Source organism: Drosophila ananassae, assembly GCF_017639315.1.
Source record: "Drosophila ananassae strain 14024-0371.13 chromosome 4 unlocalized genomic scaffold, ASM1763931v2 tig00000054, whole genome shotgun sequence".
NCBI lineage: Eukaryota > Metazoa > Arthropoda > Insecta > Diptera > Drosophilidae > Drosophila > Drosophila ananassae.
Window position 1 is genome coordinate 6,988,563 of NW_025319037.1, and position 14,729 is coordinate 7,003,291.

Here is a 14,729-nt window from a genome sequence, read left to right on the forward strand (position 1 = left end):
GAGCAGTCCCTTGCAGAATCCAGGTAAATTTAGTCAAGACTATTTACGGTCTTTGACTACGACTCCGGGACCTACCGTTACTCCCGTGAGTTCAAGTTTGACGTAGTTGCCGCATAACGCTCTTCGGACGAACATTTGGTGACCCCGACGTGATCCTTTAGGAGATCAAAGGGAGAGAGGAGAGAGGAGAGATACATTGCAACAATGGGATCAGAATCAGACCCCGTAATCCAAATGCTCATTGATGAGCAAATTGAAAGCAACATAGTCATTCAAAGGCTAATAAGAAACTTCACTAAGGACTCCGCAGAGCGTAAACTCAAGGGAGGATACATCGAAGAGAAACTCAGACAGCTCACTCACTCATGGACCCAGTTTCAAAAAAATGATGCCAAGCTCCAGGAGCTAGCACTAAGTCCTGAGAATGAGTATTTCACAAAGGCCAAAGCGCTAGAAGAGCTTGTGAAAAAATATGAAGCAATATTTTCGGATGGAATTCCATCAGTGTCAGGCCCGTCACAAAGGCCCCGGAAAACAGGCGAAAATCTCGAGCCAAAGGCACAATCATCACGAGGAAACGAAGGAGAAGACCTTCGATTAACATCATTAAAACGAAGACATGAAGGACGGTTAGACGATATGGAAGACTTGCTGTGCAACCGCACCGAAGGACGGGAAGTGTCCACACACGTCAGACAACACATGAAGGAGCTATGGAAGGAAATCGTCACGGGATACCATGATCTCATCGACCTGGAACCAGCCATAAAATATGATGGACACACCAATGACAGATTTCAGGTTGTACGAGCAAAATACTTTTCGTTTTTGAGCGAAGAATCGCAATCAACTTCAGCATCAACACAAAAACTCGCGATTGCACCTCCGTTTGTAATACCACCAGTAGAAATTCCAAAGTTTGACGGAGACTACCGGCATTGGCTACGATTCTACGAAATTTTTACGGAATGCATCCACGATCAAGACTACAGTGATGCAGTAAAATTCCATCATTTGGAGAATCATGTAACAGGTGAAGCACAAAACCTAACCGCAACGTCGATTGGCGGACAGACCAGTTACCAGGATGCATGGCAACGACTAAAGAATCGATACCACAATGAACGGCTGTTGATTAAATCCGCGATTCAAGAGCTTTTCGGACACCCCAGAACAAATGGATCAGCGGACCAGCTGCGCAGCTTACATGATACCGTGCTCCGAACGGTCGCCACTCTCGACGCACTCAAAGTGTCAACAGACAACTGGGACCCAATCTTGATACACATCATTGAGGAAAGATTGGATCCACACACGCTGTCAGCTCTAGAACTAGCCGTCACCGATCCAACCAATCGACAATCTCTAAAGGAAATGTTAGAAAACCTTGAGCGTCAGGCAACCAGTCAAGTAACAATGCAGAAAAATACGTCGGCTGCTCCACTTCGATCCAGTTCATCACGATGGGTGTGTTCAGCCACAGCCCTGCTTACAGATAAGCCCACCGTTCTGTTACCAACCGCCCAAGTGGCAATACATGGCCCAGCCGGAACCCATCAGCAATGCCGCACACTCCTAGATTCTGGATCACAGATTAACATAATCACCAGAAGGATGGCTGACACACTGGGACTACAATTGGAGCCATCAACCCTGAACATCGCTGCACTGGGAGGAACAACAACAAGATTACGAAAAAAGGCTGTGGTGACCCTATCATCATTAACCACTGACTTCGAAGATCAAATCAACGTCGTTGTACTACCGGAAATAATGCCCAATCAACCATCCCACCCTATTCAAGCGCCAAGAAATATCTCACCTCAGTTGCGCTTAGCCGATCCTGAATTTACGCAGCCCCAGAATATTGATCTGTTGTTGGACGCCGAAATCATCTCCCAGCTTATGAGGTCACAACAGACATATTTGGGAGAAGGACAACCACTACTAAAAAATACCGCGCTTGGATGGATTGTGATGGGGCCAGTGCGACCGGAATCAGCTCCTAATAGCAAGGCAGAACAAGTCGTCGGTAATACGACGGCTTGGACAACGGAAGCTAACGAGCCACGACAAAGCTTGATTGCATCGGCAAGGGACAAATAGTAAAATCCGGAAGAGTACATAGTTCTCCACTCATTGCGGATCAACAAGAAGCCAACGAGCCACGACAAGATCAACAAGGAGAGCCGCAGACGGACCCCAATCCACAAGCCCAAGATTGTCAACTCACAACTGAAGAGCACAAAGTGCAAGGGCCAGTAACCAAGGAAATTCAAGGAATAGAAGTCACCTCCTATCTGGCATGGGTAACATGCATATCCGAAAGTGAGCAAGAAGCAAGGTCAAGAGAGGACCAAGAGTCCTGTATGCGCACTGACCAACCAGAAAAAAGGTGTAGTACTTCATGGGATGCCCAAGGAGAATGGTTACGAGGGCGCGCAACAAGGCGAAGGAGACAACAGGTCAGATAGAATTATCGTTGGTAGAGATCTCACCCATATGATTCAAAATTTTTTTTGTAGTAACTTTAGATTTTTAGTAATTAGTTTTAAGATACACAATATTTTCTAGCGCAAGGGTACACATCGGTTCACTAAGACGATCCAACAACAACGCACAGCCCCTATTATTGAGTACCTCAATGGGGGGGGAGAATGTTGGCACCTAGTGCCAAGAGCTACTACCTAATCAAGATGCATCAGCAGGTCACGATATACAAGCATCAGACCTACTAGCCTATTAATAATGTAAGCATAAGCCAATACCCAACCTACTAACTCGGCACTAGTCGATGGCTCCGGAAGCAGAATCAGCGTGATCAGCGGGAAGAATGACCGACTGACCGAAACCAACCAGCGAAGCCGAAATGCGTGTGGAAAGCAGTACGTGAACAAACAAACCCTGAGTCAGCAGACTCAGAGGTGGGTGACCCTGGCATTAACCTTAGTTTTAGCACGTCCAGAACTTTGACCTTTCTTAGATTTAATGATGTATAATTTAGCATCTTATATAAGAGTTATTCTTCTGAAATAAAGACAGTTCCGAAATCAGAGTCAATCGTCTCGTTACTCAGTGTCTGAACCACGGCACTTAAAATCAACCTACTTCGAGTGATCCTGTGTAAAACGGTTCACAAGTAGAACCCGCGGCATACAAGTCTACTTCGAGTGTTGCTCCCGTGAAACGGACCGCCAGTAGACCCCGCGTTACCTAACTACTCCGAGTGTTGCTCCCGTGAAACGGACCACGAGGAAACCCCGCGGCATACCAGTCTAGCTAGAGTGTTGCTCCCGTGAAACGGACCACCAGCAGACCCCGCGCTATCTAAACCTACTTCGAGTGTTGCTCCCGTGAAACGGACCGCCAGTAGGACCGGCCGATAAGGAATCAGCCGAACCACCATACCACCGGTACTTGAGGAAAACCACCCCAGGACTTCAAGCACATCAACTCCAGCCTGATCACCGCAAGCGTCTGGCCAACCCGAGCAGTCCCTTGCAGAATCCAGGTAAATTTAGTCAAGACTATTTACGGTCTTTGACTACGACTCCGGGACTTACCGTTACTCCCGTGAGTTCAAGTTTGACGTAGTTGCCCCATAACGCTCTACGGACGAACAGTAGGGATGACATTGACTCCGAAGTAGGGATGAGGTCGGAGCCTTAGGCATTTGGCCTTCCTCTCACTTGGCCTGAGTAGCAGGGTTCAACATTTAAAGGAGACAATAGATGCCTAGACAATGATGCAGCCGGCGATCTGAACTGTTGTCCCCAAATTTTTAAAGGCTCACATATAGGCATTGATTTTATCTGAAAGACACCGCAGCCCTGCCATTGAGCCACTTTCCAGTTGAGATTGAGGCTCAGAATTTCGTTTACACGACGCTGAAATATCAACCAATGGTTATTAAATCGTCTCTTGCTCGATTTCGTCATGCATCGTCGCTACAAGCTCAGACACGGTCCATCGTAATTCACTGCTGATCTCTGAAATGTCCAATTTTCAAACTCCTCGCGATAAGAAATGGCCTTAAAGTCTTCGTATATTGCGAGCAACTGGCCACCGCGCACATGGCATCGTCCGCCTTTGGAGGGCTTCTTGGATCCTCTTAAAATTCTGGAGGATCCCCTTTTCCTCGCATTTTAAAATAGCACTCCGAGTTGTGACGGTGCAGCTGGAGTTCATCGCCACTAAAATTGGACTACGATCAATCAAAATAAGAAAACGCAATAAATAATTCTGGGTCCAAACTATGATATATTGCTTATAATTTATTTGATTATATTTAATTATAATTGGGCGCGGCGAAAACGATTTATCCCCGATAGGTTACTTCGAGAAGGTGGCGGACCAGGTTCGGCACCGGAAGCAGCATCGAGGGGAACCCTTTAAAGAATACATGTTGGACCTTCAATATCTAATGAAGCTACTAGGGAAATCCACGAAGGAGGTCATAGAAAGGTTGGTGGAGAACTGCATGCCCCGCATGAAAATGTTCATAAGGCCTTACGCATGTGCGTCGCTAGAATAAGCCTAGCCGAGGAGTTCGAGAAGGCGTCGAGAGGCGTTCAATAGGCAATCCTTTACAGAACCACGCTGGAAAGAGGAACCGCACCAGGCTCCACCAGAGCAACAGAGCCGCCCAGGACAAGGGTGGATGCAGAGATGGCAGGCAGAGGAACAGAGTCAAATCATACAGCAACAGCCGAATCAGCAATGGGCTGCAACGCCTAGGCAAGGACATGTAAAAAACCCAGCGCAGGCATGCAACAGGTGCGGTGACATGGGCCATTGGGCGAGTGAGCGCACAATATTGGTCTGCTGGATGTGCGGCGCAGCGGGATTAAAGAGCACAGAGAACTGCCAACGAGCAGGAAATGCGCAGCGATCTCAGCCGTAGAGAGGAAGGCAGAGATCGAGAGGTGCTGCCTCTCAAAGCTAGTTGGAGGCTTATCAGGAGACGATCAGTAGTTGTCGGCGGTCGTCAAGCTCGGAGGATCAGAAATTAAGGCCATGATGAACACAGGGGCAACGGCTAGACGGAGAACGAGTAGCAACGAGGAGGTTGGTGAAGTTGGCCAATGAGAGCCACACGGAAACTCGAACGATACTCCATATGAATGTATGCTTTGGTATCAAAGAACGAAAATTGAACCTGCTGTTGATGCATGGGAGACGGAGAGTGCGGTGCTAGGATGGAATTTCCTCGCAGGATTTGGCACGACAGGGATGGGTCATCAGGTCACGGCGGTGGACACCGGCCGGCCTTTTTTTAACAAACAGTGTCAAAATGGACTCATCGGGGAAAAATTGTCCAGAGTAATGGTCGCGGAGGAGGCGCAGCGGTAGAGCTCAGCAGCGAGGAAGGATCGCGCAACAATGCTGAGAGGGGCGGCGCGCCTGAGATGCCCGGCGGATCCGATGAACCAGAAAGGAGGCGATCAATGCGCGGTTCCAACGAATGACGGTGCCACGAGAATGCCCAAGTCGGAAGTGGCAGCCGGCGGGGCCATCCATCCAGGATAAAGCAGAGGAAGAGCATTATTGTATATAATAAACAATAAATATAAAATATAAACATACAAAAAGGTTGATGTTGGGCTTTACTGGTATTTATAGCGCGCGCGCTTTTGTGAGCTTTTTTGTGGAGCTGTTGCACACTAGCTCATCTTGCATTTGTGTGCGTTCCCCCGCCACGCCTCTTGCCAACGAAATGATAAACAAATGCATTGTTTTGAGTTTCTATTGCTAAGCTTTCATTTACTTGTATTTTTGGCATTGATTTGAGCGGCTGCAGTTTTAGGATTAGATTGAACCCCAAAAATAAAATATTGGAACTTAAATTGAAATTGAACCGTGAAATCGTCTATTTATTCGCCCGCTATTCAAAAATATTAATAGCGTAACATTTTGGAAACCCCGACGTGATTTCATTCCTGTTGATTATTGTTATCAGCAATAAAAGTGCCACTAAAACGCCGTTGTTTTTGCTGTCACAAAGTTGCATTTTAATTGCACAATGGAGTCGGGAGCTGAAGCTACTCGATCTGCTGCTTTATATAGAGAGAGAATGCTGCGGAGACGTCCAGAGGTGACGTGTCAGGAAATGGAGGTCCTGCATCGGAAGGTCAAGGCTGCGATGCAGACCGACGACACTACCCTCGGGTCAATGCTTCAGAAGGAAGTTTCACAACGCTGCAGGCGGAATTGGAGGAGCTAAATTATAGCGAGATCGGAAGCGATTTATATAGGAGGTTTTCTCAGCAGGCTACGGACGTGGATACTGCCACAAAGGCCAAGTATTAAGATTCTCTAGCAGTGATGACAGCCTGCCAACTTGAGAATCTATGGCTCAGTTTCTGGATCAAAGGTGCCGTACCCATGAGACTGTGGATTTGGCATTAGATCCTCATTTGCCAGCGAATCAGGCGGGCCGACGTATGCCATTTAATAATCAATCGTGCATGCTCCTGAATGCTCCGCCTGCTTCGTGGGCCCTGTGCGAGCCCGGTTCACGCTGTGGCTTCTTGCTCAAGGTTCCTCGCCTTGTCAGTTAAGGAACGATACGATGAGGTCCGGCGTCTGGCCCTCTGCTTTGTTTGCCTCAAGTCTGAGCACTTAGCCCGCGGATTCTCTTCCTCCCGCTGCCCAACGGGCAATCACCGACATCACAACACTACTTTCGTTCCGCTTCCGGTTTGGATCCGGCCAATAAAGCTGTGTTTGCGACTTCTCAGGCTCCTCCGGCTAATACTCTTGTTACCCAGGACCTGCGCTGAAGTAGTGTTCTTGTCAACCGCCAACATTCTCGTCCGTGGCCGATCAGGAGCTTTTCTTCCTTGTCGAGCGCTACTTGACTCCGTCTCACAAGTGTATCTCATCACATCATGGCTGGCCAACCAACTTCAGTTTCATCGGTCCAAATGCTCTGTAGCTGTGACTGGAAATGCTGGATTTACTACGGATGAGCATCGTTTAATGTTTGGCTGAAGTTACGCCTAACCACGTATTCTGTGTACATTGAGGCAGTTATGGCCTATCACATCATAGAGCGTCAACTTGGCCTCAACATAGATGTCTCCAACTCGAAGGTTCCCGCCAATGTGGTTCCAGCTGATCCGAACTTCCACAGAGCTCAGCGTGTGGATTTGCTGATTGGAGCAAGACTGTTTTTTGATCTAGTCTCAGTTGGGTAAATCCAGCTAGAGGAAGTTCTGCCTTTTGTGCAGAAGACACGTTTAGGATGGGTAGTTTCTGAAGGAGGTGACACCCCAGGAAAACCTCGTTTGGCCGCCTCATGTAAGATGATTCCTACTGACTCTACAAACCATTTTGACGCTCGCCTCGATTATCTTCTCCACCAATTCTAGACTAGACTACCTGCCTGCACTGCGCCTATCGTTCAGGCTACTAAGGAGGAGCTCGATTCCGAGGCCCACTTTGCCATGCACCACGTCCGTCTTGAATCAGGTGCTTATTCAGTTCGTCTTCCAATCGAGCACTGTGTGGAGCTGTAGGAGAATCTTACGCACAGCCCTTGCGGCGGTTCCATTCACTTGAGCGCAAGATGGATCGTCATCCGAATTTAAAGACTCAATATACGTCGTTCATCAAGGAATACTTGGACTGGGTCACATGTCTCGGGTGCCGCATGGATTGTGAGGTAAGTGCCAGGATTTTCTTTAACCATCACTGCGTCCTTAGGAAAGACAGCTCCACTACTAAGCTGAGAGTTGTGTTCGACGGTTCTGCTACTATATCCTCCCCTGGTTATTCCCTCAATGATGTCCTGATGTCCGGTCCCGTGATTCAACCTAAGCTTCGGTTTCGGTCTCACCTTGGGGCTTTGACTGGAGAAATTTGGAAGATGTACCGCTGTGTAAGGGTTCCGCATGATAGTTTGCTGCAGTGTATCCTCTGGAGAGATTCTATCTATGATGACGTGAGCTCGACACCGTGACTTATGGCACAAATCCAGCGTCTTTTCTATCAGTTTGCTCAATGCACCAGCTGGCTAAGGATGAAGGTGTCGGTTTTCCCGTTGGCTCTCGTTTTGTCCTCTTGGACTTTTATGTGGACGACATCATATCTGGTGCCCCAACGAAGACTGAAGCGATTGAGATAATAGCTCACACATCGAGCCTTTTGAACATGGGTCAATTTCAATTAATGAAATGGTGATCCAACATCCCAGAGGTTTTGGAAGAAGTAACCGAAGGCGATAGGAAGTCATGCTTAAAATTTGACGATGGCAGCCCATTCACAAAGACTCTCGGATTAGCATGGGATCCTTCTGCTGACCTTCTGTTGTTTTCCTTTGAAGCTCTTCAGCCCACCGCCAAACTAACCAGGAGATCTATATTATCTTCCGCCGCTCGGTTTTATGACCCGATGGGCTTGGTAGGTCAAAGTGTTGAGTAGCACTCATAAAAACTCAGACAATACCGGAGCTGGAACTATCTGGAGCTTAGTTACTAGCAAGACTGATGCCAAAGGTTGTTGATCTTGGAACATAAAAAGGATTTTATTATTGTTGGTGTGACTGATCGGATGCCCTATCCTGGATTCAAGACAAACTTGCTCTTTCATACAGGAGCTCACATGGTCAAGAGGTTGACAGGGTTAAAGGCAGTAGAGTTAAAGGATGCTCTATCCACTAATCTATCGAACCCTCAGCTTTGGTCCCAGGGCCCTTAAATTCTTCGTTATTCTAAAGATGATTGCCCCAAGATGAATTGCTATTGTGGCCGAAACGGCTATTGCAAATGACATTATTGGCTAAGACTTCACCCAGGATTATCGCCGCATTGTCAAACTTTGCCACATTTACAAACTTTGCCACCGCATCCGTCACGAACGAAGGATCCGCCAAACCCATCTGCTGTTGCGCGTCGTCTAGCTTACCGAGTTTAAGGAAGAGATAAGCTTACTAAAATCGCGCTGATTGATTCCACCCTCAAGCCCGCTTGCTCCTTTTGTGGATGTTGCTGGTTTGTTCGTGTTGACGGGTGATTTCGGAACTCTGCGATGGATTTTGGTGGACGTCATCCGATCATTCTTCCAATAAGCCATCCCGTTACTTTGCTATAGTGACTCACTTTCATGAGAAGAACCTGCACTCTGGCCCTCGGGCGCTAATGGCGAAAATCCGTTCTGAATACAGGCTTATTGGGGGGGAGGAAGACCGTTTCAAGAGTTTTGAACAAATGCATACGCTATTTTCGCGCTAAGCGTCGTCTACGGCATGTCATGGCTGATCTTCCGTCCGAGAGAGTTGAAGGTGTGTATCAGGTGTGGATTTTGCGGACCGATTCTCTACAAGGCGGAGTCTCGGAATAAGGGCCCTATCAAATATTATGTGAGCGTATTCATCTGCCTAGTACGAAAGTTAGTCATTTGGAGTTAGTCAAGGACCTTTACACAGATTCGTTTCTGAGCGGGAACCAACGGTTTATTTGTTCGCGACGTAAACCCAGACAGATATGGTCGGATAATGCTACCAATTTTGTGGGTGATAAGAATGAGCTGATCGAGTTGAAGCGAAGATTCCTCAGCCAGGATGACCAGACTTCTCTGCACGATTTTTGCCCGTCCGAATCTATCGAGTGGCGGTTTATTCCTCCACGCTCTCCCCATTTTGGCGGTCTGTGGGAAGCTGCAGTAAAGACGGCGAAACACCACCTGTATCGGGCAGTTGGTCCCGCAATTCTTGGCTTCGAGGAATTGAGGACTTTGTTATGCCGCATAGCCTCAATCAATTCAGACATTAATTCAGAAAAAATACACAAAAATATATTATGGAAAAGAAACTTTAAAAAAATATATATAAGTTAAGGTGTCCAATAGTTGGTCACCTGATAATGAGTACTCCATTCATGATTCGATGTGTAGTTACAATTTATTATTCGCTTCTTAGTTTAACAATTTGGTTGATAGTAGATCGAGAGTAGGATATTAAGGGTACAATCTGTAGATTAGGTTCAGGATGTTCAAGTTCAGCTTCGATGCTCAGAGGTCCGGAGAAGACTGACTACGCAGAGTTGAGGCCCTCCGGTCGTCGGTTCGGAATTGGCTGATCTCCCACTCCAATTCTATATGCGGTGTCAGCGTGTGTGGTGTCGGCGTGTGTGGGGTCGGCGGATGTGGAGTCAGCTATCCGGTGTCCAGAGTCAGCGTAACACTTATAGTTTTGTGTCAGCTCTCCCGCAACATTTTAGTCAGCGTACATAGTTGCACACTTGTGACTTAGTTGCACTCTTGCGACATAGCCGGATGTACTTGAACCCACAGCACTTGAATATTGGGAATTGTGCTTATGTTGTGGATTCGGGTTTAAGAGTCTGGGTCGAGTTCAGGGCGTAGTGGTAGGGGCGACTAATGCTGAGCAAAGGGAGGGGCTCGAATGTGCCGGGTGATAACTCCTCCCCCTCTAAAAGTCTGCGTCCCGCAGATCAATTAACAGAATGGTGGGCTGTTGTCGAATAGTCGAGCGTTGATCCAAATTTTTGCTGCTCAACGCTTTCGGTGATCATCTTCTCCGAGTTGAGTACCGCATTCCAGTCCTCTGCATCCAGTGATCCTGCTATCCATTTCCAGGCTGAACCCAGCCAGTTTACCGCTCGAGCTCTGCGTGATGATGGCCTCATCACTCTGTTCATCCCTTCCGCTGCCTGCTCCAGGTAATGCCTCGTTATAGTGTTGATACGTTGATCCGGCAGGGTTGCCGCATCCCGGCTAGTTTCGTCCACTAGCTGCATCATCCTCGATATGTCGATGACGTGAACCAGTTTGAGCATTCCGTTGATGCGCCATACTCCTCCTTGTTGCAGGGGTACGACGGGTGCGTCGTATTAGTATATGCGCGCGGCTGATGTGAGACCGACGATTGTGAGGCTTGTAGGGCATTGATCGAGAAGGAAAGGAAAGCTTGTGTATGTACTATCCGCGCTTATAATATTTGTGTATTCATGCTAAAATTATTTGTGTATTTGTGTATATAATATTTGTGTATTCATGCTAAAATTATTTGTGTATTTGTGTGTATAATATTTGTGTATTCATGCTTAAATTAGTTATGTACTACATTTAATGTTTTTTGTGTGTATGTTAAAATAGAGAAATGTTTTGTGTGTGTGTTAAAATGTTTTGTGTTAAAAATAGAAAAATATTCTATGTGCATGTTAAAAAATAGATAGGTTCATAAAGCGCTCTTCAATTCCTCAAGTCTGATTTAAGCAAAATTTTTCCTGATCTAGTTTTAATTGTGACTCCGCGATTCTCTTGTACCTCCTCCGGTCTGAAACGTTGTTTTTCTTTAGTTTTAATTTGTTTATTAGCGACGAAAACCTTATCCCCCGACTCATATTGTCTAGGTTCAGTCCTATTGTTATTATGCCTTATGTTGACCATAGTCTGGTTTCGCTCTTTTAAGTAGGGGTATGTTATAGTTCTATCTCCAATGTTTGGAGGTAGTTTAGTACCGTTGGGCAAAGGAGACCCCTTTCGTTGTCCGACACTATCATTCTAGGTAACGTAGGGCCTATAGCAGTGCTTCGCGGAGGTGAATTGATTTTTTACCAATCTCTGCGTTATTCGAATTTTATACAACTTAAAATTCTGAAAGCATGGATTGGAAGAATGGGGTCTTGAGTACTAGTACGTATTCCGACCTACTAAACAATGCGTAATTCTAACATTGTCAGCAGCAGATTCGACGTAAAAGGGAGTGGGTAATGGGGTGGAGCCGGTATCGATAAGTAACTTTAACTTGTTGCCATTCTTCGCGACGTATTCTATGTATGGCACGCTGGATAGGCGTCCGTCATAAAATTTACCTCATCGCTAACGTTCTCGTCGTCAGCCTTATGGTATGGGACATCGTACTCGAGGCTCGTGTCGTTGGCGCTCACCGCTTCGTCTACGTAAGTAGTTTGACAAGCGGAATTTTGCGTGTCGTCCTCAGGCATTGTCACCACGCTAGACGGAACCGCCGTCATGTGGTACAATCTTTGTGCCTTCTTGAAGGGATTCGGGCCGGATGAAGTATTTTGGGACCCATACACGGAGTCGTTTCCACGGCGTATGCCAAAGCCGGACTGATACGACTGACCAGACCGATTTGATTCCATTTTAATGGCTGGTCGTGGTCCCTGGAATCTATTAAAGCCCCGTGAATTACCGGATGAACCATCATTAAAGGTTGCGCCCACCGGTGCCCTCACTGGTGATTGGAACGAAGGCGGAAACCGTGGGGCTATTGGAGGCGCATAGCGTGATGCGTTTGTTGGGTAGCGGGGTTGGAAAAATGGGGTGAACTTATTTGTGTGTTCCATTCGTGCATTACCCCTGACCGATACATTTTGCAGCTCTAGGCAAAAGGAATATGCCTCCGGCAAATTTTTCGGACCCCGGATGATCAGTAATTTAGAGGCATCGCCGTTGAGTCCTCTTACAAAAACATCCAGTGCTTTGTCCCTATACATCTCGATCAGGGCACTGGCCACGTTAGGCGCGTGCTCTGACTGTTTTAGCTTGTTTAGGATCAAGGAAAAGTGATTATTGACATCATTGTAGAATTGATCTAGGGTTCTACCTGCCTGTGTCAATTGGCTTAATTGATACTCAAGGGTTCGGACGTCTCGCTTGTCGGCGTAGTGAAGCGAAAGGACCCGCTTAATTTCCGACCAATCATCGTCTTCTACATTGTAAGAAGAGAGCGCCAAATCGGCGTCACCTCTTATTTTCTGTCTAATATAAAGAATGATGGTCCTGTACAAGGGCTTGCCTATAATGATTTCATAATCATTGACAATGGCTTGCGCCCTGTTAATCCAGGACACGAATTTCCCGGGCTCCCCTTCAAAAGTCTGGAGTTCCTTAACGCAATCTGGCAAAGTAGAAGTTTCCCTCAGTTCATATTCGGTGCGCGGACGGACCAGGGGAACGGGTTGGATCACCGCGGGATTACGTCTTTCATGGTCTTGCTCGAGTGTAGCTACCCTCGTTCCGACTTTCCTAATATCTTCCTTAACTGCTACAACCTGATCTAAGAGGGTCTTAAGGCTCTCGTCGAATTTCTGCAGGGTGGCCTTGATTTCTTCCATTTCAAGAGGAAGGGGAAAATGTTTTATTTAGGAAAAAATACTATAGACCTATGCCAAGGGGTCCCAAGAGAATGACGTGTAAGTCGAATAAAAAAATAGTACGTAAGTAAGCAATTTAATTTTAAAAATTTTTGAAATATAATTCTTAGTATTCGTAAATGATGGTTGTAATTTTTGTTTTTGTTCTTGTTTCTTATAATATAATTTTTAATATTTGTTTTTATAATTTTTGGTACTCGTAAATGGTGGTTGCAATTTTTTGTTTTTCTTCTTACAATATAATTTTTAATATTTGTTTTTTATTTGGAATATAATTTTTGGTATTCGTAAATGGTGTTTGAATTTTTTATCTTTTGAGGAGGAAGGGAGGAAGCGCTTTACTCACCCTTTACAAGTGTTTGTGTGTTGATATTGGAGTACTCATGTTAGTCTTCAAATTCTTCTGATAATTAGAAAAGGAAATTTTTTTAAATATGAGGAATATCAGAATATAATATTATCTAATTGTAATAGGGTGTAGAGTGAGTGTGTATTACGGGTGCTGTTTTGTTGCGTATATTGCATACTTTTAGTTTTCCTTTTTTGTTGCATACTTTAATTTTATTTTTTGTTGCATACTTTCAGTTTTTTCTTTTTGTTTCGTTTTAGTTTTTCTTTTTTGTTTCGTTTTAGTTTTTCTTTTTGTTTCGTGCTTTTAGGTTTTCTTTTGTTTTGTGTGTTGTAAATTCTGGTTTCGGGTCTGTCTTGTGTTTTGTAATTTTTTGGCACTGGGCGCGGTGGTCCGTATTGTTCCGTTTTAGCCCGCAGGCCTACTCAGGTACGGTTGCTCACACAACCCACTGGGCAGCTTTTTTTGGGTGCATTCCACACCTCTTAGCGTTTCCAGCAAGTTGCAACACACCATTTTTATCTTTATTTGTTAGTTTATTTTTCTTGCCACACGCGAATGTGCTCACGGTGGTTCTCTTATTTTTTTATACACGGGAATATTTTAACACTCGCGGATATGCCAGTGGCAAACCGCCGCAGTGGGTAATTCCGTTTCTTTTATTTTGTAACACAACACAACCCTTTTTTATATTTTTTTCTTTATTATAATTCTTGCCACTCGCGAATGTGCTCACGGTGGTTCTCTTATTTTTTTATACACGGGAATATTTTAACACTCGCGGATATGCCAGTGGCAAACCGCCGCAGTGGGTAATTCCGTTTCTTTTATTTTGTAACACAACACAACCCTTTTTTATATTTTTTTCTTTATTATAATTCTTGCCACTCGCGAATGTCTTCGCGGTGGTTCTCTTATTTCTTTATATGAAGCAATATTTTAGCACCCGCGAATATGCTATGGTAGCAAACCGCCGCGGTGGGTAATTACTTCATTATTTTATTACAACACATATTTTTCTTCTTTTCCTTTTTAATTTTGTTTCATATTTCTTAATTCTTTGATTTCATTTTCATTTTTAAATTTCATTCTTATTTTCGTTCTTAAATTACCCGATCTTTTCCCATACCTTAATGTTTTACTTTTACTTCTTTATACCTTAAGGAAAAAATCCTCTACCTCTCTAAAAATTCCCCTATCTAAACAAAATTTTATTCTTTTATGTTTTTTATTTA